The sequence below is a fragment of the Sapajus apella genome, unplaced genomic scaffold, assembly GCF_009761245.1.
Source record: "Sapajus apella isolate SASKATOON/1434 unplaced genomic scaffold, GSC_monkey_1.0 scaffold63, whole genome shotgun sequence".
NCBI lineage: Eukaryota > Metazoa > Chordata > Mammalia > Primates > Cebidae > Sapajus > Sapajus apella.
In genome coordinates this window covers 6,692,022-6,716,833 of record NW_022437003.1, presented here as the reverse complement: position 1 = coordinate 6,716,833, position 24,812 = coordinate 6,692,022, and the positions used below count along the sequence as shown (strand labels likewise).

The 24,812-nt window shown below is 41.1% G+C and overlaps 1 protein-coding gene across 3 annotated transcripts in view; it reads left to right on the top strand.

Annotated features, from left to right (window-relative positions):
• Window positions 1-24,812, top strand: part of RNF144B (ring finger protein 144B) — a 193,942-nt gene that overhangs the window by 36,476 nt on the left and 132,654 nt on the right. The window contains exons 1-2 of one of the 3 annotated variants that reach the window (XM_032247740.1): window positions 15,953-17,477; window positions 17,584-17,670. The exons of the other annotated variants lie outside the window; for them this stretch is intronic. The gene's annotated coding sequence lies outside the window, so the exon portion shown is untranslated. Of the gene's footprint in view, window positions 1-15,952; window positions 17,478-17,583; window positions 17,671-24,812 lie in introns of those variants that run through there. 3 annotated transcript variants of the gene reach the window in all.

Here is a 24,812-nt window from a genome sequence, read left to right as displayed (position 1 = left end):
CCTTCCTTCCTTCCTTCCTTCCTTCCTTCCTTCCTTCCTTCCTTCCTTTTCCTTCTACCTTCCCTTCCCTCCCCTTCCCTCCCTCCTCCCTTTCCCTCCTTTTTTTCTCTTTTTCTCTGATATACTCTTGTTCCGTCAGCCAGGCTGCAAGGTAGTGGCATTGCGATCATGGCTTACTGCAGTCTCAACCCCCTGGGCTCAAGCAATCCTCCTGCCTCAGCCTCCCAAGTAGTTGAGACTACAGTTGCATACCACCATGCTTGGTTAATTTGTTTTTTGTAGAGATGGTGTCTCACTATGTTGTCCAGACTGGTCTTGAATTCCTGGGTTTATGCAATCCTTCCAACTTGGCCTCCCAAAGTTCTGGGATTACAGGTGTGAAACACAGCCCCTGGGGCATCTCTTTTCTTCATTGTATTTGTTCTTTAAGTTTCTCTCCTGCTCAAAAGCCCTTACCCTCATTCCAATCAACTTCCAGGATTGGACAAAGTTCTTCCTTGACCACATTAAAAAATCTGATCTCAAGATACCCGTACCCCCATGTTTATGGCAGCACTATTCACAGTAGCGAAGATATGGAATCAACCTAAGTGTCCATCACCAGATGAATGGATAATAAAATGTGAGATATATATATATATATATATATATATATATATATATATAGTATTATATATATATATTATATATTATATATTTATATATAATATATATATAAAATAGTATTCCATTTCATATATATATATATATATATAATGGAATACTATTTAGCCATGAAAAAGAACAAAATCCTATAATTCTTAGCAACATGGATAAGCCTGGAGGATGTTATAAGGGAAATAAGCCAGGCACAGAAAGACAAATACTGCATGTATTTACATATATGTGGAAGCTTAAAGAGTTGATCTCATAGAAGTAGAGGGTAGAATAGTCATTGCCAGAGGCTGGGAAGGGGAGTGGGGAAGCGGGGAGAGGAGAGTGGTAGGTTAACAGTTACAAAATCATCAGGCTGGATGTGGTGGCACATGCCTGTAATCCCTGTGCTTTGGGAGGCTGAGGCTGGAGGATTCACTTGAGCCCAGGAGTTTGAGATCAGCTTGGGCAAGATGGCAAAACCCTGTTTCTATTAAAAAAAAAAAAAAAGTAGATTTAAAAAACCCAAAACAACTGTTAAACAGGAGGAATGAGTTGTAGTGTTCCATCAGCACTGTAGGATGACTATGGTTAACATTAACTTATTGTATATTTTAAAATAGCTAGAATGGGCTGTGTGCAGTGGCTCATACCTGTAATCTCAACACTTTGGGAGGCAGAGGTGGGTGGATCACTTGAGGTCAGGAGTTCAAGACCAGTCTGGCCAACATGGTAAAACCCAGTCTCTGCTAAAAATAGAAAAAAATTAGCTGGGTGTGGTAGTGGATGCTTGTAATCCCAGCTACTCAGGAGGCTGATGCACGAGAATTGCTTGAAACCAGGAGGCAGAGGTTGCAGTGAGCCAAGATCGCACCACTGCACTCCAGCCTGGGTGACAGAGTGAGACTCCATCTCAAAAAATAAAATAAAATAAATACAGCAGCTAGAAGAGTGGATTTTGAATATTTCCAACACAAAGAAATAATAAATGTTTGAAGTGATGAATATGCTATTACCCTGAATTGATCATTACAAATTAAATACATATATTAAAATATCACTGTATACCCCACAAATATGTACAATTATGTGGCAATTAAAAAATAAAAAGGAAAAACACCAATAATTACATGGGCAAATAGAGCTTGATAGGGCTGTAAAAAAAAATCTGATCTTCAAAGGAATGTAGAACTAATACACACAAGGGCATCATTAGCCAATAATAATGAGCAGAAATAGGAAACCTCTAATTTTGATGCCCAGAACTAACTCTGGACAATAGGAAAGCTTTCGTAGTTTCTGCAGGACTTAGAGCCACAAGACCTGAGTCCAAGTCCTGGCTTGTGGCTCTCTCAGCACTGCACCTTTCTCATCTTCAATTTATATCTATTACTTGGGGGCTGCCATGATTCTACGAGATGCCATTCATTGAAGTGTTTTCTAAAACACAAAGCACTCTCACTCCATGGTGTTTTTAAAAATTGCTTTAAAATCATGCAAGGAACTCCAGCCCAGTCAGAGGCCCAGGGTTTACTCTTTGCTACTCCCTAACCTTGGAGACCTCAGAAAAATCTTCTAACCATGCCAGGTCTGTTTCTTTGTCATGAAAACCTGCAGGCTACACCAGAATATCTCTAAGCTTCCTTTCAACGTGAGGCATTTTATAGTCCCGTGAATTAAAATTGTTTGCAAAGAACACACTATGACATCTAGTTCCAGGAACACAGAAGGTGGCATGAGTTTCAACTAGGAGGTCAGTAAGGGGACAAAGGAGATGGTCATAATGGGGAATTGGGGTTATTCTCCCAGAGGAGGCTGATGTGAGCTAAGGAACAAGAGGTCTGTGTGGCAGGATCTCTAGTAAGAGGGTCTGGATGGGTTCATGGCCTTGGGGTAAAGGTTGCAGGAACTCAGGAGCTGAATGAACAAGGACTATTAGACATTTGCAGGGGTGCAGTGCTATCTTGTGGGTGGCATATAATGCCACAGGGATTTTGGTGATCAGCAATGCACGGGTGAAAGAGGCAGGAGGAGGGAGTGAATGACAATGAAGTGAAGACAAAGACCACCTTCTTACCTTGTCTCTCTTCAATCCACTGGGCAGTGAGAGTGATCAAGTTAAAGTGTAAACTTGATGACTTCTCTCCCTTGCTAAAAATCCTTTCATGGCTTTCCTTGTATTGAGATTAAAATGCAAATTCCCTGTTATTGGCTTTCAGGTCCCCAAGGGGTTTGGCACTTGCTGTCTCTCCAGTCACCTCCAACCCTCTGTTTCCATTCCATCTCTCCCTGAATTCCAGCCACACTGGGCAGCTTGAGGTCACCAAGGTCTACCTGCATGAGGGCTGTTTCTCCACGGTTCTTCATAGGATTCCCTGTCATTCTTGGGGAGTGTAGCTGAACCATTTATTCAGACAGGCCTTCTCTGACCACGCTACACATAGTACTCTCTTCCCCTTCTCTAAGCCCTCTGTTTCCTAAACAGCCACTACCACGGTCTGTAATTATTGTACTCTCACACAGTGTCTGACCAAATAATTCTTCGTCTAATGACTGAATGAAGAGTTATTTTTTTCCTTTCCCTCTTCTCTTCCACTATCTTTTCTCTACTTCTTATTTTATCTTTCCCTGATTTTTCAAAGTCAATAGAGTTCATATCATTTATTCTAATTATAAAAGTAGGACATATCCATGCCAGAAAATTAAATAATATTTAAGTGTGTAAGGAAGAAAATGAAAATCCGCAAAATTTCATCAGCCAGAGAAAATCAGAACTAACATTTTATTTTATACACTTCTAAAGCTTTCTAGTATAGACAAATATATGTATATATATGCATATATACATACACACACACAGAACACAAGGTGTTTTATGATATACTTGATCTTTTGTAGCTTTTGCTTCACGTAACACATATGTATCATTGTTTTTCCCTCTTTAATCACACTCATTTCCCTTCCGTACAGCTCAAATTTGAAACTAATGTATTTTATTGTTCATTGTATTTATTGAAGAGTTTTAAATCCTGTTCACAATTTTATTTTTATTATTTTCTTTTATTTATTTCTTTTTCTTTTGTTTTCTGAGACAGAGCCCTGCTCTGTCACCCAAGCTGGAGAGCAGTGGCGCGATCTCTGTTCACTGCAACCTCCGCCTCCCGGGTTCAAGCAATTCTCCTGCCTCAGCCTCCTGAGTAGCTAGGATTACAGGTGTGCACCACCATGCCCGACTAAGTTTTGTATTTTTAGTTATGATGAGATTTCACCATACTGACCAGGCTCATCTTGAACTCCTGACCTTATGATCTGCCCACCTTGACCTCCCAAAGTGCTGGGATTACAGGGATGAGCCACTGCACCTGATATGCTCATAATTTTAAAGAGCAGTTGAGAGCAATATTTTCAAAATTTAACAAAACCAAGTTGCTCTTTCTTTTAAAGACCTTTAATTAGTCAAGTCTGTGTATCCTTCCCAGGGAGCTTTCCCTGCAGTTGACATTGGTGGTATTCTTCTCTGCCTATGAGTTAGGCTGACCCCCCTTTTTTCAGGCATCATCCAGCATTTATCTTTGGTATAAAAAGTGACTGTTATTCCTGTCTTTCATTGCCAGCATTGCAGACTGGGCATTTAAATGCTTTGGATTGTGTGTTTGGAGAAGCTAACAGCTGCATGTTCTATTTTCAATACTCTTTAAGATCCGCCCAGGATGTGACCATGGGAATGCTTATCATTTTTTTGGAGGGGAGGATTGATGTAAAATTGGCGAGTAATACACAGAGGTGAAAATTAGGTGAGAAATTTTTCAACAGATTGTAGGCTTGCCATCTGATATCTAGAAAAAACTGCATTATTTTGAGCAGCTCTCAGAATGCTCATCTGCCTGAACTTGGGGGCAGCCACAGACAGGGAGTGCTTTGGGACTTAGTAAATAACATCAGTACGTTTCCAAAACAAACAAGCAAGCAAACAAATCCCACTCTCTCCTGCCTCATGCTTATATTGGAGAACAACACTGTTGTCTGCAAATTACTAACCAAACAAACAAACAAAAACACATGAAAACCTTGATTTTTCTCTTTAAAAAGAAAAAAGAAAACCATTTGGATCAATTAGGGAGCAATGGGCAAAGCCTTCCCTTCATTGAAGCATTAAAATACACAGCTCAATCATTTCTAGTTGTTTATATACACCTCAAGCTCAATCAAGAAATGATTCATAGACGTGTTTGGATTAGGCTGAGAAATCCTTGTTACATTTAATAGGGCCAATTTCATGGATTTTTCTCAAAATAATTTGCAGCCTTTATATTCTAACAGAATATAAAATATAAAATCTTTCCGTATTCTTTTTTTTTTCTTTGAAGCAGAGAGGGTCTCTAGGTTGGAGTGCAGTGGCGCTTTTGTATTTTTAGCAGAGACTGGGTTTCACAATCTTGGCCAGGCTGGTTTCGAACTCCTGATCTCATGTGATCCATTCATCTCAGCTTCCCAAAGTGCTGGGATTATAGGTGTGAGCCACTGCTCCCAGCTGGAATATAATATCTTTATTTCTGCTGTTTTCATTTAATAATATTCAATTATTTTATATTCTAAAATTTTTTGTTTGAAAAGAGTGTTTAAATTAGAATTATCTTCCTTGGCTACAATTACTTTAAAGCCCATCACTACTAGACTTTGACCCTTGTTTGTTTTGTTGTGAGCTTGGTGTGGGGGCGGGGCAGCCAGCATGGTGGTATTTGCTTAATTACTTGATATGAGAAGGTATTTTAGGCTTGGAAGGACTAGCAGATGCTATCAGCGCCCTGCCCACTTCTTTTAAGATCTTATCATTTTCTTATACTTTAGAGTTTTTCGACTGGTCGTATCTGGAAATACCAACCCCCAGAAGTCCTCAATCAGGGGCTGATGGGAGTTGGGGTATAATTACTCCAGATCCCCCACCGCTGGATGGAATGATTATAAGGGCTGTGTTTGCCTTCAGTGTTTCCTGCTGAGGTTAAATTCTAGCTTTGGATTAACAACACATCCTTAATTAGCAGTGTTCTCTTTCCCGCTCCCCTACGAGCGATACCTATACCTCCCTAATGAACTATTTGCAATCATATCTTTGTCTCAAGTCAAACCGTATTAGGATTTGGGGGGGATATCTAAATCCAACACAAACCTCTTACTTTTAGGCAACATTTTATTTATTTACTTATTTTTATTTCAATAGTTTTTGGAGAACAGGTGGTTTTTGGTTACATGGGTTTTTTAGTGGCAATTTCGGAGATTTTGGTGCACCCATCATCTGAGCAGTGTACATTGTACCAAGTGTGTAGTCTTTTATCTCTCACTTCTCTCTGTCCCTTCCCCTCCAACCCTGAGTCCCCAACATTTATTATATCATTTTTATTAGGTGACATTTTATTTATTTATTTTTTTGAGACAGAGTTTCGATTTCTTGCCCAGGCTGGAGTGCAAAGGCACGATCTCGGCTCACTGCAACCTCTGCCTCCCAGGGTCAAACGATTTTCCTGCCTCAGCCTCCCAAGTAGCTGGGACTGCATGTGTGCACCACCACGCCCAGCTAATTTTTGTATTTTCACTAGAGGCGGGGTTTCACCATTTTGGCTGGGTTGATCTCAAACTCCTGACCTCAGATGATCCACCTGACTCAGCCTCCCAAAGTGCTGGGATTACAGGCATGAGTCACTGCACCAGGCCTAGGTAACATTTTAATCTATTATCCTAGGTAGATACATCCTTGGAGTAATCTACTTAACAGGTACTTCATATATTTTCATTATCTGCTAGTACATGTTGCTGTCTACTAAATAATGTCTTTTTTTTTTTTTTTTTTTTTTTTTTTTTTGAGACGGAGTTTCACTCTTGTTACCCAGGCTGGAGTGCAATGGCGCGATCTCGGCTCACCGCAACCTCCGCCTCCTGGGTTCAGGCAATTCTCCTGCCTCAGCCTCCTGAGTAGCTGGGATTACAGGCACGTGCCACCATGCCCAGCTAATTTTTTGTAGTTTTAGTAGAGACGGGGTTTCACCGTGTTGACCAGGATGGTCTCGATCTCTGGACCTTGTGATCCACCCGCCTTGGCCTCCCAAAGTGCTGGGATTACAGGCTTGGGCCACCGCGCCCGGCCTTTAATGTCTTTGTTTTTGAAGGGAAACCTTTTGTACATCTAAACATAACTGAGACAATTAAAATACAATGAAAGCATTAAAAAAATAAGTACCTACGTTAAACACAATGGTATTTTAAGAGTTTACCAGTACAGTGGTTCACACCTGTAATCCCAGCACTGTGCGGGCCGAGGCAGGCGGATTGCTTGAGGCCAAAAGTCTGAGACCAGCCTGGGCAACATGGTGAAACCCCATTCTACCACAAATACAAAAATTACCTGGGCATGGTGGTGTGTAACTGTAGTCCCAGCTGCTTAGGAGGCTGACGTGGAAAGATCGCTGAGCACAGGAGTTTGAGGCTGCAGTGAGCTATGATCATGCCACTGCACTCCAGCCTGGGTGACAGAGTGAGAACCTGTCAAAAAAAAAAAAAAAGAGTTGATAGTCTCAACAGTGACACTAGAGCAGAGTATGTTCCAAATGCTAAATTTAGTACAAAACTTATAATTAGAGTTTTATTGTTATATTTCATCGCATAGTCTGTATTATAGGATAGCCAGAGACAATTTATAATTTTAATGATACTAAGGTTGGAGATCAAATACCATTTGATTCACATTAATGCAAGAGCTATACATTATGGTCTGCCCCTTGAGTGTCTAGGACACCATTTAAAGCAAAATAAGAGATTTTCCAGAACTGGAGATTACACACACACACACACACACACACACACACACACACACACACAAGACACGTAGTTTGAAAGACACGGGGTAATTGTGACTCTCTTAGGTATGAGGATCGTTAATTGCTTGGGTTTACAGCTGTCATCCTAAAGTAACCAAAGGGTCAGAGTTTGAAGAGAGTCTATGCAAGTGCAAACTTTGAGATTACCATTCAATCATCCAGGAACTACATATTCCAAAGAATGGAAGTCAGTGTTCCAAAGTATAGAAGCTTGGCATCCTTTATACAGACAGAGTTTAGGGAAGCTTAACAGAATTTTGTGATCTTTCTATATAAGGCGTAATGCATAGTTAAATAATCTGATGAGTTGAGGTTGTCTTTTTCTTTCAAGAAAGGTAAATTTAATGTTCCATGCTGAAGATTTTGCATCATCTGGGTTGAATTAGGTGAAGGATAATAAAGGAGGCAGTTAATCTGTACAAAGATCAGTGACTGGAAGAAGAAGAAGTCTTGTCTCTGGTCTATCCTGGTCATTTACAGAACAAGAACAATGAGGAAAAGAGTTTTAATTTAAGAAGCAGAAGTTACAGCTACATGCCGTGTGACTCAGATCACAGTCACATCTCTCTTAAGGTTTCTCTGGGTTCTGGCAGAATTTTATTTATTTTCACATAGCTGTAGTCTGCCCTCCAGAATATGCACAGCCTTGGCCACATGGGTGATGGGGTCAGAGGGCATGGCGGACCGGAATTCGTGGTTCTTAACTGGAAGTGCATTCCACCTTTGGCAGGCCAGTGGTGTGTCCTGTTGATGTAGGGAAGACACAGTAGAAGATGGTGAGTGGGGAGTATGGGCTGAGAAAGGGCACACATTCCTGTTCTGCACTATCATTAGGTGGACTTTTCTGTGAAATGAAGATGAAAATAACCACTTTTCAGAGTAGTTGTAGAGAGTAAATTGATTCAAGCACAGTGCTTCCTAAAGAGTAATCTCTTAAGAAATGGTAGCTCTTTTTTTTTTTTTCGAGACAGTCTTGCTCTGTCGCCAGGCTATAGTAATCTTGGCTCACTGCAACCTCTGCTGACCGGATTCAAGTGATTCTCCTGCCTCGGCCTCCTGAGTAGCTGGGACTGCAGGCACGTGCCACCACGCCTGGCTGTTTTTTTGTATTTTAGTAGAGATGGGGTTTCCCCATGTTGGTCAGGTTGGTCTTGACCTCCTGACCTTGTGATCCGCCCTCCTCGGCCTCCCAAAATGCTGAGATTACAGGTGTGAGCCACCTCTCCTGGCTTTTTTTTTTTTTTTTTTTTTTTTACAGTCTTACTGTGTCGCCAGGCTGGAATGCAGTGGCGTTATCTTGGCTGCCTGCAACCTCCGCCTCCTGGGTTCAAGTGATTTTTCTGCCTCAGCCTCCCGAGTAGCTGGGACTATAGTCGCACGCCACCACACCTGGTTAATTTTTGTATTTTTAGTAGAGACAGAGTTTCACCATGTTGACCAGGCTGGTCTCGAACTCCCAGCCTCAAGTGATCTGCTTGCCTCAGTCTCCTAAAATGCTGGGATTACAGGTGTGAGCCACCACTCCCATCTTGGTAGGTCTTATTAGGGTAATTTATTTTCCAAACCAGTACACTTAGAAAATGGAAAACGATACTAAAATAATACATACAATATAATTTACATATATTTGAATATAATTTCTAACATTTACATATTGGCTGATAAATTCGTTTTATTATATGCATAGGCCTATAAAGTAGTTCTATTTAAAAACTTTTGAAAATGAATTTCTTTCTAAAAAGTAACAAATATCTATGTACATTAAAACAAAATAAAAAATTATCAGAATAGTATTGTCAGAATAATGAATATAACATAGGTGTATGATTATTTTTGTGACATAGTACATGCTTAATCAGTTTCTTAGGCTCATCTGTCTCAAATATCATGTCATTTTTCTGATGCTGGTGTTTTTTGGAATAATGCATTTTTTCTTTTCCTTTTTTTTTTTTGAAGACAGAGTCTTGCTGTGTTACTCTGGCCGGAGATATAGTGGTGCAGTGTCAGTTCACTGCAAACTCTGCCTCTCAGGTTCAAAGGATTCTCATGCCTCAGCCTCCCAAGTAGCTGGGATTACACGCGCATGCCACCACACCCAGCTAATTTTTGTATTTTGAGTATAGACAGGGTTTTGCCATGTTGGTCAGGTAGGTCTCGAACTCCTGGCCCTAAGTAATTCATTCACTTTGGCCTCTGAAAGTGCTGGGATTACAGATGTGAGCCACCATACTTGGCCAATACTGCATTTTTTTTTTTTTTCTGAAATAGACTTATTTTTAACTTCTCATAATGTCTGGATCTTTTTTAAAGGTATACTGCATGTGAATAAAATTGAGATTGACTCTTCTCTGTAAACCATAATATTTTTACTTGAGAAATATAATCTCTCTAGAAGAGCGAAGTTATCTGGTAAAAATGGAGTGAATTCTGCTGAATGGGAAGTGTTCTTAATTGTAATTTTTTTTTGTGTTAAAATGTATAAACAGGTCAGGTGTGGTGGCTCATGCCTGTAATCCCAGCACTTCAGGAGGCTGAGGTGGGTGAATCATGAGGTCAGAAGTTTAAGACCAGCCTGGCCAAGATGGTGAAACCCTGTCTCTACTAAAAATACAAAAAAATTTAGCCTGGCGTGGTGGCAGGCACCTGTAATCCCAGGCACTTGAGAGGCTGAGGCAGGAGAATTGCTTGAACCCGGGAGGCGGAGAAGGCAGTCAGCTGAGGTTGCACCACTGCACTCCAGGGTGGGCAACAGAGTGAGGCTCCATCTCAAAAAAAGAAAAAAAAAGTATAAATAATTGGCTGAAATATACCTCCTGATTACTGTTCTTTTTGCTTCAATTCAGAGTCCCTTTCTTTGCTTTGACAAATATTTTTAGAAGACAAAGGTTATCACATAAATTATCTCCCTTTATGATTGTTCTCATGTTTCCTCAAAGTGAGATGCCATAAATTCATAGACCTTCCTAATTCTGTTCCAATCCAGTAGACAATGTAAAAGTTTCTCCCCACATGTAGATATATTCCAAAGAACAATTATGGAATCTCAAAACTAAATCTTGGACAGGATCTGAAGGCAATTAGTTTAATTTATCTCCTAACTCCTTTGCTGTAGCTGGGATGTTTCGGTGTCTCCCTCTTTGTAAGTCTGGTTTTTAATAGTTGTAATTATCCAAAAACTGAAGTTTGTTTGTTTGATGCTCCTTGACTTCTTTGATTAAAATTTCTAACTGATAGTGAACAAAATGCAAACTAAATCTGGAGGACTTATTTATGATAAAGTTCAGTATTATTGGTCAGACACAGGCTGATTTTACTAAATAGTTCCAATGGATAATGGGTAGCAGAAAGGAAACAAAGTTCAGTACTGCCAGGCTGAGGTGTTGTTTTTTTTTTTTTAATTTTTTATTTTTGTAATCAACATCAACTTATCAACTTTATCACAAAAATTTGTAGTTTACTTGGCATATTCAAAATTTGTAAATTTTTACAAATATGGTTTCATTGCAATTGTTACAATAATGTAACTTCTTTGGTGATGAAGTTATGACTTCTGTTTACACTGTACCCAACTCCAGTTATAGTTCTGCATCTTTAAAATTAGATACCTTAATTTAATAAGATCTCTCCCGCATCCTCCACGGCAGCAGTCTTGCTCTGTCGCCCAGGCTGGAGTGCAATGGTGGGATCTCACCTCACTGCAACCCTTGCCTCCTGGGTTCAAGCAATTCTTATGCCTTAGCCTCCCGAGTAGCTGGGATTACAGGAACATGCCACCATGCCCAGCTAATTTTTTTTGTTTTGGTATTTTTAGTAGAGACAGTGTTTCCCCATGTTGGCCAGGCTGGTCTTGAACTCCTGATCTCATGATCCGCCTGCCTCAGCCTACCAAAGCATTGGAATTACAAACATGAGCCACTGTGCCCGGCCAAGATACTGTTTTTACCATGACATCATGTTCTACCAAAATATTTATGTAGATTATCACTGCAAAAACAAATACTTTTACCTTAAATATGAAAATTTAAGCTAAATTTACAGTAAGATTCACAATTATGTCATATATGTTTCATCTTAAACAGACTACAATTCCAAAAACTTTACATTGATTCCATGAATTAGATAAAATTAAACCATTGTTGGAATTAATTGATTTTTCTAGGTGAAGCCTTGATAATACTGATACAAAATTAGCAACAGTGAAATTTTTATAAAATTCTTCAATCAATCTTAACACTTTATAGCTTTTGCTTCACTTTTGGTACATGAAAACAAAAACATGAAATAAAAATTGGCAAAGTCAGTGTAGGAGAATAATTAGTGGATCTAAATGTCATGTGAGCACCTTCCACAGCTGCATGTAATAACTTGTAAGCTCTAAATACAGGATTCCCCAAATAGCTACTAGTCTTTTTTTTTTCTTTTTGCAATAGAAACCGAGTCTTGCTTTGTTGCCCAGGCTGGAGTTCAATGGCACAATCGTAGCTTACTGCAGCCTTGAACTCCTGGGCTCAAGGATCCTCCCACATCAGCCTCCCAAGTAGCTAGGACTACAGATGTGTCACACCGCAATTGGCTAGCCTTTTTTTTTGTTTGTTTCTGTAGAGACAAGGTCTTTCTATGTTGCCCAAGCTGGTCCTGAACTCCTAGCCTCAAGTGATCGTCCTACCTCAGACTCCTAAAATGCTGGGATTGCAGGTGTGAACCACTGCACCTGGCCACTACTAATTTTTGATGTAGATTATAACACTTCAGGCTGGTGCAGTGGCCCATGCCTGTAATCCCAGCACTTTGGGAGGCTGAGGCAGGTGGGTCACCTGAGGTCAGGAGTTTGAGACCAGCCTGGCTAATATGGTGAAACCTGGTCTCTACTAACAATATAAAAATTAGCCAGGTGTGGGAGGCTGAGTCAGAATTTGTTGAACCCAGAAGGTGGAGGTTGCAGTGAATGGAACGGAAATTATGCCACTGCACTGCAGCCTGGGTGATAGAGCAAAACTCTGTCTAAAAACAAAACAAAACAAAACAAACCCCAAAAACCACAAAAACAAAAACTTCTTCAGATTTGTGTTTTGGGGTTTTCATTTGGTTCTGGATATCAGTTTGTAGAGAGTGGCCAATGAGGACATTATATTCAATTTCACATTCATCAACTGACTTGAGGATAGAATATTCCTCAGTTAATATTTTACGAAGTGTAAACTTTCACTTTTATTTATTTACTTTAAAAATTATTTTTTAAAATAGAGATGGGGTTCTGCTCTGTTGTCCAGGCTGGTCTTTAACCCCTTGGGTCAAACAGTCCTCCTGCCTTGGCCTCCAAAGTGCTGGGGTTACAGGTGTGAGTGACTGCACCTGGCCTAAACTTTCACTTCTGAGCTTACTATTGTTGAAAGATGTCTTGCAAAGTAAAAAAGCACCATCAAACAATAACAATACTTTTAGATGCACCTCATCTAAGAAATGACTGATCATTTTGGCCAGGTTGGTTTCTCTATGGTCCTGAGGCAGTACTTCCAGCCTCCTTTCCCTGCACGTATTCTTCCACACACCCCTAACCTATGTCCCTCACATATCTCAGGGACCCCACCAGCTATGCCTTGGCAGTTCTGTGCATTTTATAGACCAGAGCCTGGCCATGGCAGACCTAGTTGGTGAGCTCCAAGGGTTCAGGGCAGCAGCTGTTGGAGAACTCTTTTGCCATCACAAGTGCTATTCCTGGATACAGAGTTGTCCTTGGAAGCTTTTGCTTGTCTGAGGGTCTTTTTTTTTTTTTTTGTAAGCAAGTGCGTTGTTGTCTTTGAAAGGGAAACATGTTGATTCCATTGCACGTGGAAAGGATAGGGGAAAATAGAAATGGGTCAACACTAGCTGCCTTGCTTGTGACTTTTTTTTTTTTTTTTGAGACAGAGTCTCGCTCTGTTGCCCAGACTGGAGTGCAGTGGCGCAATCTCGACTCACTGCAAACTTCAACGCCCAGGTTCAAGCGATTCTCCTGCCTCAGCCTCCCGAGTAGCTAGGACTACAGGCGCATGCTACCACTCCCGGCTAAATTTTTGTATTTTTAGTAGAGATGAGGTTTCACCGTGTTAGCCAGGATAGTCTCGATCTCCTGACCTCGTGAGCCACCCACCTTGGCCTCCCAAAGTGCTAGGATTACAGGCGTGAGACACCATGCCTAGCCTCACATGTGACATCTTTGCTTACTACTCATATCTGTCTCGCGCAATGCTACACAAGACAGCAGTGAAGGCTGAAAGCATAAAATGAAGGGCTACTAAACCAATCCTGTCTTATTTTAGTGCAAATATTAATGATAACTCTCCATTAACATGAAACAATCCACGGAAGTGTTAACCCAGACAACTTAGAGAGACAATACGCCTTAACCAGGACTGTCCAGGGCAGAAAAAGACCTTGGTTATAGGGATGGGACATTATCTTGGGAGTTTTTGCATAGGAGCACTAGAGGGCGCTTTAGACTATAAGAATCCTGCTTTGATTTACAGAAGGAAATATACTCTTATCAGATTGACTTATCCATTTCAGCAGTGGACGGTTTATACATTGGTATTCCTAAGACATGGAGAAATGCAATACAAATGTTTTGGTGTTCTCCCTCCCCATGCTGGAGTGGTCATGATAATACTGTTTTATTTCAGATTAAATCTTCAGAAGCGCATTTTAGTTGTCAAACGTGTCAAGCATTGAGGGTAAAAAATGTCACACGTTGTTAGTAAGCAATGAAAATTGAGTATGATAAACCAATTCAGATAACAGCTTACTTTGAATGCTCTTGATGTGCTAGGTATGTTTCCCAAACCTTTTATGCAGGACACATTTAAATTTTTTAACACAATTCTATGAGATAGGCACGACTGTTGTTTACACTTTGTAGATGAGGAAACCGAGGCACTTGGTGTTGAAAAGACTGACCATGGTCACACGTCTAGTGCAGAGATAATGTGCTGTAAACCATTGTACGGTACAGCTGTGCAAGACAGCTGCATGGATAATAATTAGTGAGTAATATCCCTATGAGTGAATGAATGAATACATAGATACGAAGCATATGGGAAAGAAGTAGAGAAAATTGCACTGCATATTTTTTTCCTAGTGGCTGGCCCAATTATTTAATGAATTCCATTCCAGCTCCCAAGAGTCCAGTGGAATCCACGCGGGGTTGGAAATGGATTCGTCTATGTTACACTCTGGCTTACCTGGAAAAAAGTGAACAGGGACTCACAGTCACTCAGACAACCAACCCTTGAGAGTTTGGCCTGGGGATGGAATAGAGGGGCATGAGGAACAAGTGTGGGAGGAATGGGGTCCACTTTTGGAGAAAACAAAAATGCAAGGAGGGAAAATAGCCTCAGCTCCCTGGCAGACTTGTTTTCTAAGACCAACTCAGGAGACGGTCGAGGCTCTCTCTGTGTTGCTCCAAAGAGGGCTCTAGGAGCCAGGCGCCTTCACGGTGACAAATATGTCCACCCCTAGTAGAACCAGAGAGTATGAATAGATGCTGAAGTCCTGGGACTAAAACTGGTTTTGGTGAGGAATGGGTGAGGTAGGGGTTGGGGAGGAATGGGTGAGGTTGTCCCCTTTTTAAACATTTCTTTTGTTGTATTTTTTATTATGATAACATATACATCATATAAAACTGACCAGCTCACCAGTTTCAAGTGTGCAATTCAGTGGCAATAAGTAAATTTCTTTTCTTTATTTCTTTCTCTTTTTTTTCTTTTCTTTCTTTTTTTTTTTTTCTTTGAGACGGAATCTCACTTTGTTGCCCAGGCTGGAGTGTGGTGGCATGATCTCGGCTCACTGCAACCTCTGCCTCCTGGCTTCAAGTGATTCTCCTGCCTCAGCTTGCTTCCTTCCTTCCTTCCTTCCTTTCTTCTTCCTCTCTTTCTTCTCTCTCTCTCTTTCTTTCTTTTTCTTTCTTTCTTCTCTCTCTTTCTTTCTTTTTGACAGGGTCTTGCTCTGTCTCCTAGACTGGAGTGCAATGGCACTATCTTGGCTCTCTGAAGCCTCAACCACCCAGGCTCAAGCAATCCTGTCACCTCAGACTCCTGAGTATCTGGGACCCACAGGTGTGTGCCACCATCCCTGGCTAATTTTTGTATTTTTTGTAGAGACAGTGTCTCACTGTGTTGCCCAGGCTGGTCTTGAACTCCTGGGCTCAAGCAATTCTCCTGCCTCAGCTTCCCAAAGGCACTGGGATTACAGGCATGAGCCTCCATGCCCAGCCTGTGAATTACTTTTTCATAACCAGAAATAGCAACTCTCCATTTCCTCCTCTCCCAGCCTCTGGCGATCACCGTTCTACTTACTGTCTCTAATGAATTTGACTACTTTAGGTACCTTGTGTAAGTGGAATCATATTTACTTGTCCTTTTGTGTATTTGTCTTTTTGTGACTGGCTTATTTCATGTAGCCTAATGTTCTCCAGGTTCATCCGTGGTGAAGCATATGTCAGGACTTAATGTTTCTGTTAATGTTAGAAGACCGGAGAGGAGATGGGAGGATGTGGTCCGGCTTGCACTCCTTGGGTGGCAGTGAGAGAAAGAGAGTAGGCATGATGTACCTTTCTCTTGCCCTTCAGGAAATACCATGCTTCCTTCCAAGGCCAGCAAGTGGTGTAATTGATCAGGACACAGAAAACGAGCCTCCCATTCTCAAAACCTATCTCCCCCTTCCTTCTCCATACTGCCTAAGATACACAGACTTAGAGATCTGTTTGATTTAGCTAAGAGAGCGCATGGGGACTTGAGGTGGGGAGAAGAAGCTGTCAGACATTTACTTTATTAAGTATTACTGTAATGTGAAGTAGAATATCAGATCATTTTCCAGCTCCATCCGCCCCAGCTGAACTAATGAAGCAGGAATTGTGGAGTTGGAGTGGAGAGTGGCGAAGGGTTGCCATTTTGGGCACGTATGTGGCAGCCTCATACTACACCATGTGAACCCCAGGAATCTGGGGAGAATGGGAGAGAGAAGGAGAACCGGGTGTTCTGAGAGCCCTCAGCTAACTTGAGGTTCCAGTACCAGAGCAGTTAACAATGCTGCCCTGATGGGAAGTGAAGGGGTGCTGGGCATGGGTGTTCCCTGTGTGCCCTTCACAGGGTATGTCTGCTTGGCCGGAGGTCTAACGCCTAGTTGTCTGACCCGTGACCAGGAGGGCTCTCTCGCAGGAACCTTGTTTATACTGGCAGATGTGCCCACATGACTCTTGTCTGATCAGGTCCAGTTTATGGCTGCCTGACTGTCACTCTGGCGCTGGGAGCCTGACTTTGTGCTCTCCTCAGTGTCCTGGAAAAAATCAGGCCTAGGGCAGCCCCTAGTTCTTCAGATGGAAGGTGCAAATTCAGTACAGTACCCTAATAGGAAACCAGTCCAAAGATTGTCACTTAAACAGTTCCTGGGCAGGGAGGGCACCAGGAGTCTTTGGTCCCTAGGTCACATGAGAGGCAGGAATGAAGGATCAGGTGGAGAGAGAGAGAGAGAAAGAAACATGGCAATAGCAGCAGAATAGGGTGTGTGTCGGTTTCAGTTCCTGGGTAAATGCACGAATGGTCCCTTTAAAGGAAGCAATAGGCAAGCGGGGAGCCCGTCAGCTAGTGGTAGATATGTCTCTGAGTTCTTATCTCTGGCCACCAGCTCGAGCCATTTGGGTGTGGTGTAGAAAAGAGAAAAAAGGGAGATGGACAGAGGAGCCAGCCCTGCTCTTTCAAGTCTTAACCAGGACCAGATGGGACACACCCCCTCATGCACCCAGCTGCCGTCCTTGAACGCATTTAAGATCTCTACCTCACCTGGAGTTTTGAAGGGACGGGGAAGAGCTAGATTTTCCGACCTTACTCTCTTTCTGGCAGAGTCTCTGGTCACAGAGATGTGGAAGAAGTTTCCAAGGCTGGTCCTGGGTCAAGCAATGAAAACAGAATTTATTCATGGAGACAGTTTTTGTTCCATTCAGCTGTAAGTTATAGTGACCATGACTCTGAGAGTCTGCCTCATAGGTTGATATAATTTGACACCCATAGAAGGAGGGGCCTCCTTTCACCTGAATGTGTTTCTGTCCTAGCTTTTTATCCTTGGATTGGTTCATGAAAAAGAAGCCAGCATGGACTGAATTATGTGTGGATTCAGGAGACAGGAAGCAGGTTTCTAGGTCTGTGTTGCTGACCTAATTCTGTGTTATGTTTTCAGCTTTGCTGACCTAATTCTGCATTATGTTTTCATTGAATGAGCTGATTATTTTTATATCCCTTTCTGGTAACTGAATTACTTTTACTACTTTCAGTTTTTCCATGTCCCAACTTACTGCATTTTACGTGTACTTGAAAATTGACTCCTTAAGCTGTTTTTCATTCTTTTAACCAGCAGGAATAACTTTGCCTGTTTATTATTTGAATAGCAGCATTGCTGCTGGTATTACAAGCTTGCTAGTTTTGGCATAATTTGTATGTGTAATAAGTTAATATTTGTTGTCAAGGCTTTAAAGGGGCTGTGTCTTTGGTGTTGCATTTTAATAGTTAATGAACCAATGGAATCTTTTTACTTTTATTGGCTTTCTTGGGTGATTAGATATGCATCATCAGACCTGGTTTACTTTCACCAACCCTGAATACAGGTTTCTTGTTAAACAAGTCAGTTCCTTGTTTCTGAAAGTTACGTTTACTACATACTGTGATGACTGGCATTGTTTTTTGGGTTTCGGTTTCAATGAAAACATTTACTGAAAAAATGTTCTCTTTACATTTTGAAACTGTGATACTCATGTTAGCTCGTGATCAGCACTAGCATTTGAGGAACACTCTAAATTCAATCTCTCAGGCATTTTGGTTTCTTTGTGTCTAAAACTTACCCAATTATGCCTGATTTCCACTGGTAAGACATAATAACACTTTTGTGCAAATTGGATGTTTGTATCACTTCCCTGCTTTTTAGTAAACTTTGAAATTCTTTTCAATTCCAAAAGCTAAGTGGGAATAGTAGCTAGATTAAGCATGTATTTTTTTTTTTTTTTTTGAGAGATGGTAGCCTCAACCTCCCAGGCTCAAGCAATCCCCCTGCCTCAGCCCCCTGAGTAGCTGAGACTACAGGTGGAAAGCACCAGACCAGCTAAATTTTTTAATTATTTTATTTTATTTTTTGTAGAGACGAGGTCCTACTGTGTTGCCTAGCCTGGTCTTGAACTCCTGGCTTCCAGCAGTCCTCTCACCTCTGCCTCCCAAAGTGCTGGGATTATGGGTGTGAACCACCTCACCTGGCTTGTGAATGACTATGCTGGGCTAACTTTTAAAAATAATGAGCAGAAGGCGGGTGGATCACTTGAGGTCGGGAGTTTGAGACCAGCCTGGCCAACGTGGTGAAACCCCGTCTCTACTAAAAATACAAAAAGTCACTCGGGAGGCTGAGACAGGAGAATTGCTTGAATCTGGGAGGCAGAGGTTGCAGTGAGCCAAGATCGTGCCATTGCATTCCAGCTTGGGAGACAGAGTGAGACTAAGTCTCCAAAAAAAAAAAAATAATAATAATAAACAGGACATCATTGCTTGAAAATTATTTCTAAAAATCAGGAGATTCCATAAAGAATTGTTTCTATGGAAATATTAATCCCTTCGTGTTGCAGGCCTTATGGATGTCATTGGGTTTTGTGTGAGAAAACCATGCTAAATGTAAATAAGTATATTTAGTAACTCTTTCAAGGACAATTACTTCCTTTTCCTAGGATACATTTATTTTACAAGAAGTGATAAAGTGAATATTTTGTAAGAAATCCACTTTTAAAATTATTTAATGCGATGTTTTTTGGCACATCAAATATGCAAATATAGTGTTTGCATTTCCCTTTCCTGTTACTAAAGAGAAAAATAATTTTAGTGAAGAAAGCAGAAGAAAGGTCTTTTTGGTCTCTGCCCTCCACTCTGACCTTGTTTCTTTGCTGTAACAGTATTTAACGGAGTCGTTTGCTCTAATTACATAGTTCATCTTGCAGCAGCCTCAACTGATTGATTTTGAAATCAGATTAAAACAAAACTTTCTTCTCGTGTGTGCAACCCCATAATTTAGACTGTTCTGAATTTTAAAAGAATGCTTAGCCAGTTTTTTTCTCCAACCATAATTTGATATAATTTCCTTTAAAGCAAGAAAATTGATACTACATTCAAAGATCCTAGATTTAGTTGTCTAGGGACTGTTTCTGATGATCGGGAGAAATTAAGTGGACCACCATGTAATGTTTTCTTGTATGAGTAGTGGGGAGAGCCAGGGCTGGGAGATGAGGGTTAGTCTTAATCAGCTCAGCAGGAAGAGTTGGCAGAGCTGGGATTCTGCATCTTTGACCTTTTAGCATTTCAGCAGGTCTTTGTTTTCATATGGACTTTTCCCTCTCCTTCATTTTTTTCCTATTTTTTTTTTAAAATATAAACCTTTCAAAAATTGGTAATATTTAGATGCCCTCTGAGCTTTGGAAAGGCATTTTTTTGTTGTTTGTTTCAGTCCGTTGAGTACATTTAGTTCTGCTGTATCTGCATCAGAAACACCCTAAGTGTAATAAAGCACGCAAAGTATTAACTCTCAAGTTCTTTCTTGAGTCACTTCAGCTGTGGAGTTTCTCTTCCTCTTGCTACTTAGAAAATTGGGACCTTTGGCAGGAGAATCACTTGAACCTGGGAGGCAGAGGTTGCAGTGACTCAAAATCGTGCCACTGCACTCCAGCCTGGGCTACAAAAGTGAAACTCTGTCTCAAAAAAAAGAAAACTAGGCTTTGGAATTGAGGAGTCCCCAAGCCACAGAAAGCTCCTCCATCGCTCCAAGTCCTGCAGACCAAACGTCTTTCTACTTCCCCGTGTAGGTCTGGCATTTGCTCTATGATTTGGTAAATGCTGAAAGGAGGAGCTTTGGTCTCAGCAATTTTAAGAAGTAGTTCCACTTAGCACTAGTTCCACAGAGTAGCAGAAAGAGAACTATGTCAATTTGAGGATGTATATTAAATAAACAAGGGATTGGTTTAGATATATTGGTGACTTACAAAGAGGAAGTTTGGGGTGGTGATTAAGGCTAGATCATTGGCTTTAGATAAATCTGATTCAAAATCTGGATGAGCATTATTAACAAGTCAGAAAAACAGTAGATGTTGGTGTGGGTGTGGTGAAAAGGGAACGCTTATACACTGCTGGTGGGAATGTAAATTGGTGTAACCTCTACGGAAAACAGTATGTAGATTTCTTAAAGAACTAATAGTTGTATCCTCTGATCCAGCAATCCCAGTAGTATCTACCTAGGGAAAAACAAGTAATTATACAAAAAAGACACATGTATGCATATATTTATAGCAGCACAATTCAAAATTGCAAAGATGTAGAATCAACTTAAGTGCCCATTGACCAATGAGTGGGACATCATGGAATACTGTTCAACCATAAAAAAGAATGAAATAATGTCTTTTGCAGCAACTTGAATAGAGTTGGAGGTCATTATTCTAAGTGAAGTAACTCAGAAATGGAAAACCAAATACCGTTATGTTCTCATTTATAAGTGGGAGATAAGGCATGTTCACACAAAGGCATACAGAGTGGTATAATGCGCTTTGGAGACCCAGCATGGGGAGAATGGGTGTGGGGTGAGGAATAAAAAGCTAGATATTGGGTACAATGTATACTACTCAGATGACAGGTATACTAAAATCTCAGACTTCACCACTATACAATTCATCCATGTAGCCAAAACCACGTGTACTCCAAAAGCTATTGAAATAAGAATAAAGTGAGAAATGTTAAAAAAAAAAAAATACAAAACAACACCCCACAAAATCTGGCTGAGCCACTGACTAGCCAGGTGACCTTGATTTAACTGAGAGTTTTTCATCTTTAAAGATGATATATAACACATAGGGGGTTATTGTGGGAATAACATACCTATTGTGACATCTAACACACAGTAAGTCCTCAGTAATGGGTTATTTTTCATCAATATTTTGTCATGTATGTGCAAAGTGAGAAATAGACATTGCAAATTTCCTTGTGGCTGTCTAGTTGAAATAAGAATGATGGATATTGTCTTCAGCCTGAAATGTACCCACGGATAAGGAAATTTGATGTGATGTTCAGTGGTGTTGATATGCTGGAGGCAATTCTCCCGCCTTCTACCTGATGAACTGTTGGTTTTCCTTTAAACCCCACTCTTTGTCCATATCCCCGACCCTTCAGGTAGCTCTTTCCTCTCCTCGCTGTTGTGTTTGCACCCAGGCCACTCTTCTGTTGTTACCTGGATCGTGGGTCTCCTATGTTCTTCCTCCTAGGCTGTGAGCATTTGAGACAGGGATTATTTTATTCATATTCTCCTTCCTCCTACCCACTGTCTAGCACAGGACTTGGCATATCCATTGGTTGGACTAAAATGGATTGAATTTAATTGAATCAGATCCTGTATAGAAATCAGCATCATGCAAAATATTTGGGGCTCACAAGGCTGTTGGCTTAGTCTGTGAGGTGCCTCATTTTATAGCCTTGTTTTTGATTCCAGGCCCCAATCTTAGCTAAGCACCAGATTACACATCACATTTGATGTCATTCAGGACTGTTAATTGTCATTGCAGACAAACAATGTGGTGGCATTCAACTGCCAGCGGATTTCAGGTTTCTTGAGGCTCAACAGTTGGATTTGCTGTTCTCTGGGATATGAACGGCTGTGTGGTTCAGGCTTCTGGAATTAAGAGAGCCAATGTGACAATAGCAAATAAAAGCTCAGGTAGAAGTCAGGAGTCATGCTCAGATGTCATGGCTTTCCTGGTGAGAATGTTCAAATGGATTTATCACTTTATCTTGACCAGGGGCAGTGGCTCATCTCTGTAATCCCAGCACTTTGGAAGGCTGAGGTGGGAGAATCACTTGAGCCCGGGTGTTCAAGACCAGCTTGGGCAACAAAGTGAGGTCCCGTATCTACAAAAATTAAAAAAAAATTAGCTGGGCATGGTGGTTTATACCTGTAGTCCTAGCTACTTGGAAGGCTCAAGGGGGAGGATTGCTTGAGCCCAGGGTTTTGAGGCTGCAGTGAGTTATGATCACGCCATTGTGCTCCAGCCTGGGCAACAAAGTGAGACCCTGCCTCAAAAGTACAAAACAAAACAAAACCCAAAAAACCTTTAACCTGCCAATGGGGGTATTTCTTCATTCGCAGCCTCTATTACAGGATTACTTTGTATCCTTCAATATCCTTTTTAAGAAAATGCAAATAAGTTATTCCACTTATGGTACCCATTGCTATTATTTCCTTTTACAATTATAACGAAAATAATTTTGTCATAGAGAGAAGGATGGTGTTACAAATTAATTTACTTGAGGTCAAGTTTGCTAGGCAGGCTGCTGCTTCAGAGATAGTTTTCCACATACACTTTGCCATCTCTAATAACCTCCCTTGTACTCCTGTACTCAACTAAGCAAATCCTGCATTTACATAACGACAGGTTCCTGGAGAACCTGTATGTAATCAGAATCTTTGGAAGACATTTAAGTTATGTTCTTTTGAACATGCGAGCTATCCATTTTCTTTTCAATAGGTTTATACCCCATTTACTTTCTCTTCTTTGTTATTCTTAAAACAGAAAGAGCTTCCACAAAAGAATATTTGGGGTTCTGAGCAAGGGATGTCAGATCCGTCTCCCACCCATCAGATGCCTTGCTCTGATTAAGGGAGGCGTAGCTTAGCTCCTTTCATCCCCAGAATAACTTTGTTCCAGCCTCATGGGTCCTTCTTGGTTCTAAAGACAGTTTGAGATGATGTCAGATAACACCACATGTAAGACCTCTGCTTCCCATAACTTTGAAGTCACAGGCCCTTCTACTCAGCTGGAACCAAAATAGCAAAAGGTTACATGCCACAGGCCATCCAGGAACCACTTAGACCAAAGATAAAGATAAAGACACGGTTTCTCTGGTGTAACCCTAGGACAGGGTGGATGCAAATCGTATCTAGAAACAGGCCTTGGGTGCGGTGACTCATGGCTGTAATCCCAGGACTTTAGAGGTCAAGGCGGAGGATCACTTGAGGCCAGGAGCTCAGGACCAGCCTGGGCAACATAGCAAGACCCCCATCTTTACAAAAATAAATAAATGAGTGTGGTGGTACATGCCTGTAGTCTTAGCCACTCAACAAGATGAGCAAGAGGATCAGTTGAGCCTAGGAGTTCAAGGTTACAGTGAGCTGTTAGTCTGGGTGACTGAGCAAGACTATCTCAAAAAAAAAAAAAAAAAAAAGTAGAAACAGGCATATGATATGTGCTTGACTAATATGTGTTGGCTAAATTAATGAATGAATGAAGGGTAAAATCACCTAGGAATTTCTGAATGTCTGTTAGACTGTTCTTAAGTAGTAGTATCATCAAATTCTTGGACTCCCTTCATATCCACATGCTTAGATATAGTTACTGCATTCACCTGTAAATTTTCACAGGAGCTCTTTTAATAGTGGTTTAGATAGAACTTCTCTGTAATTCTTTCTATTTTTTCAAAGTATGAATATAATACCCATGATGGGATGACTTACTATCTGGCTATCACTGCCATACTGTTATAGGCCATCCTGCCCGCCCCCTCCAACCAATCCTTTAATTTTCCCTGCTTTGCTTAGTGCAGGTGAAGCATCCCTGCCCTTTGGCCTCTTCCAACAGAGCCAACTTTCTGCTGGATGTCAGCAAGAGTTAATCAGATTTGCTCATCTGAGCACATGCATCAGCCAAAGTGTGTGCCACTGTCTCACATAAAACGAAGATGTTTCCTAAAGATGTTTAAGGAAAGCAATTAATTGTGTGAATTTCAGGCCAATGGGGGAAATTCTGGCTTCAGCATTAGAAAGGTCAGGATATAAACCTGGCTCCTGAAATTTATTTGCTGGCTGATCTTGACCAACCCTTCTGAGACTCAGTTTCCTTAGATAAAAAATGGGAATGATGATTCTAACTGGCAGGGTTGGTTGGTTATTTATTTATTTTTATTTCTTTTTTTGAGACAGAATTTCTCTCTGTAACCCAGGCTGGAGAGCGGTGGTGCCATCTTGGCTCACTGCAACTTCTGCCCCCAGGGTTCAACAGATTCTTCCTGCCTCAGCCTCCCCAGTAGCTGGGATTACAGGTATGCACCACCATGCTTGGCTAATTTTTGTAGTTTTTAGTAGAGACGGGGTTTCACCATGTTGACCTGGCTGGTCTCAAACTTCTGACATCAGGTGATCTACCTGCCTTGGCCTCCTAAAATTTTGGGGTTATTGGCATGAGCCACCGTGCCCAGCCAGGCAGGGTTGTTTAGATTAGGT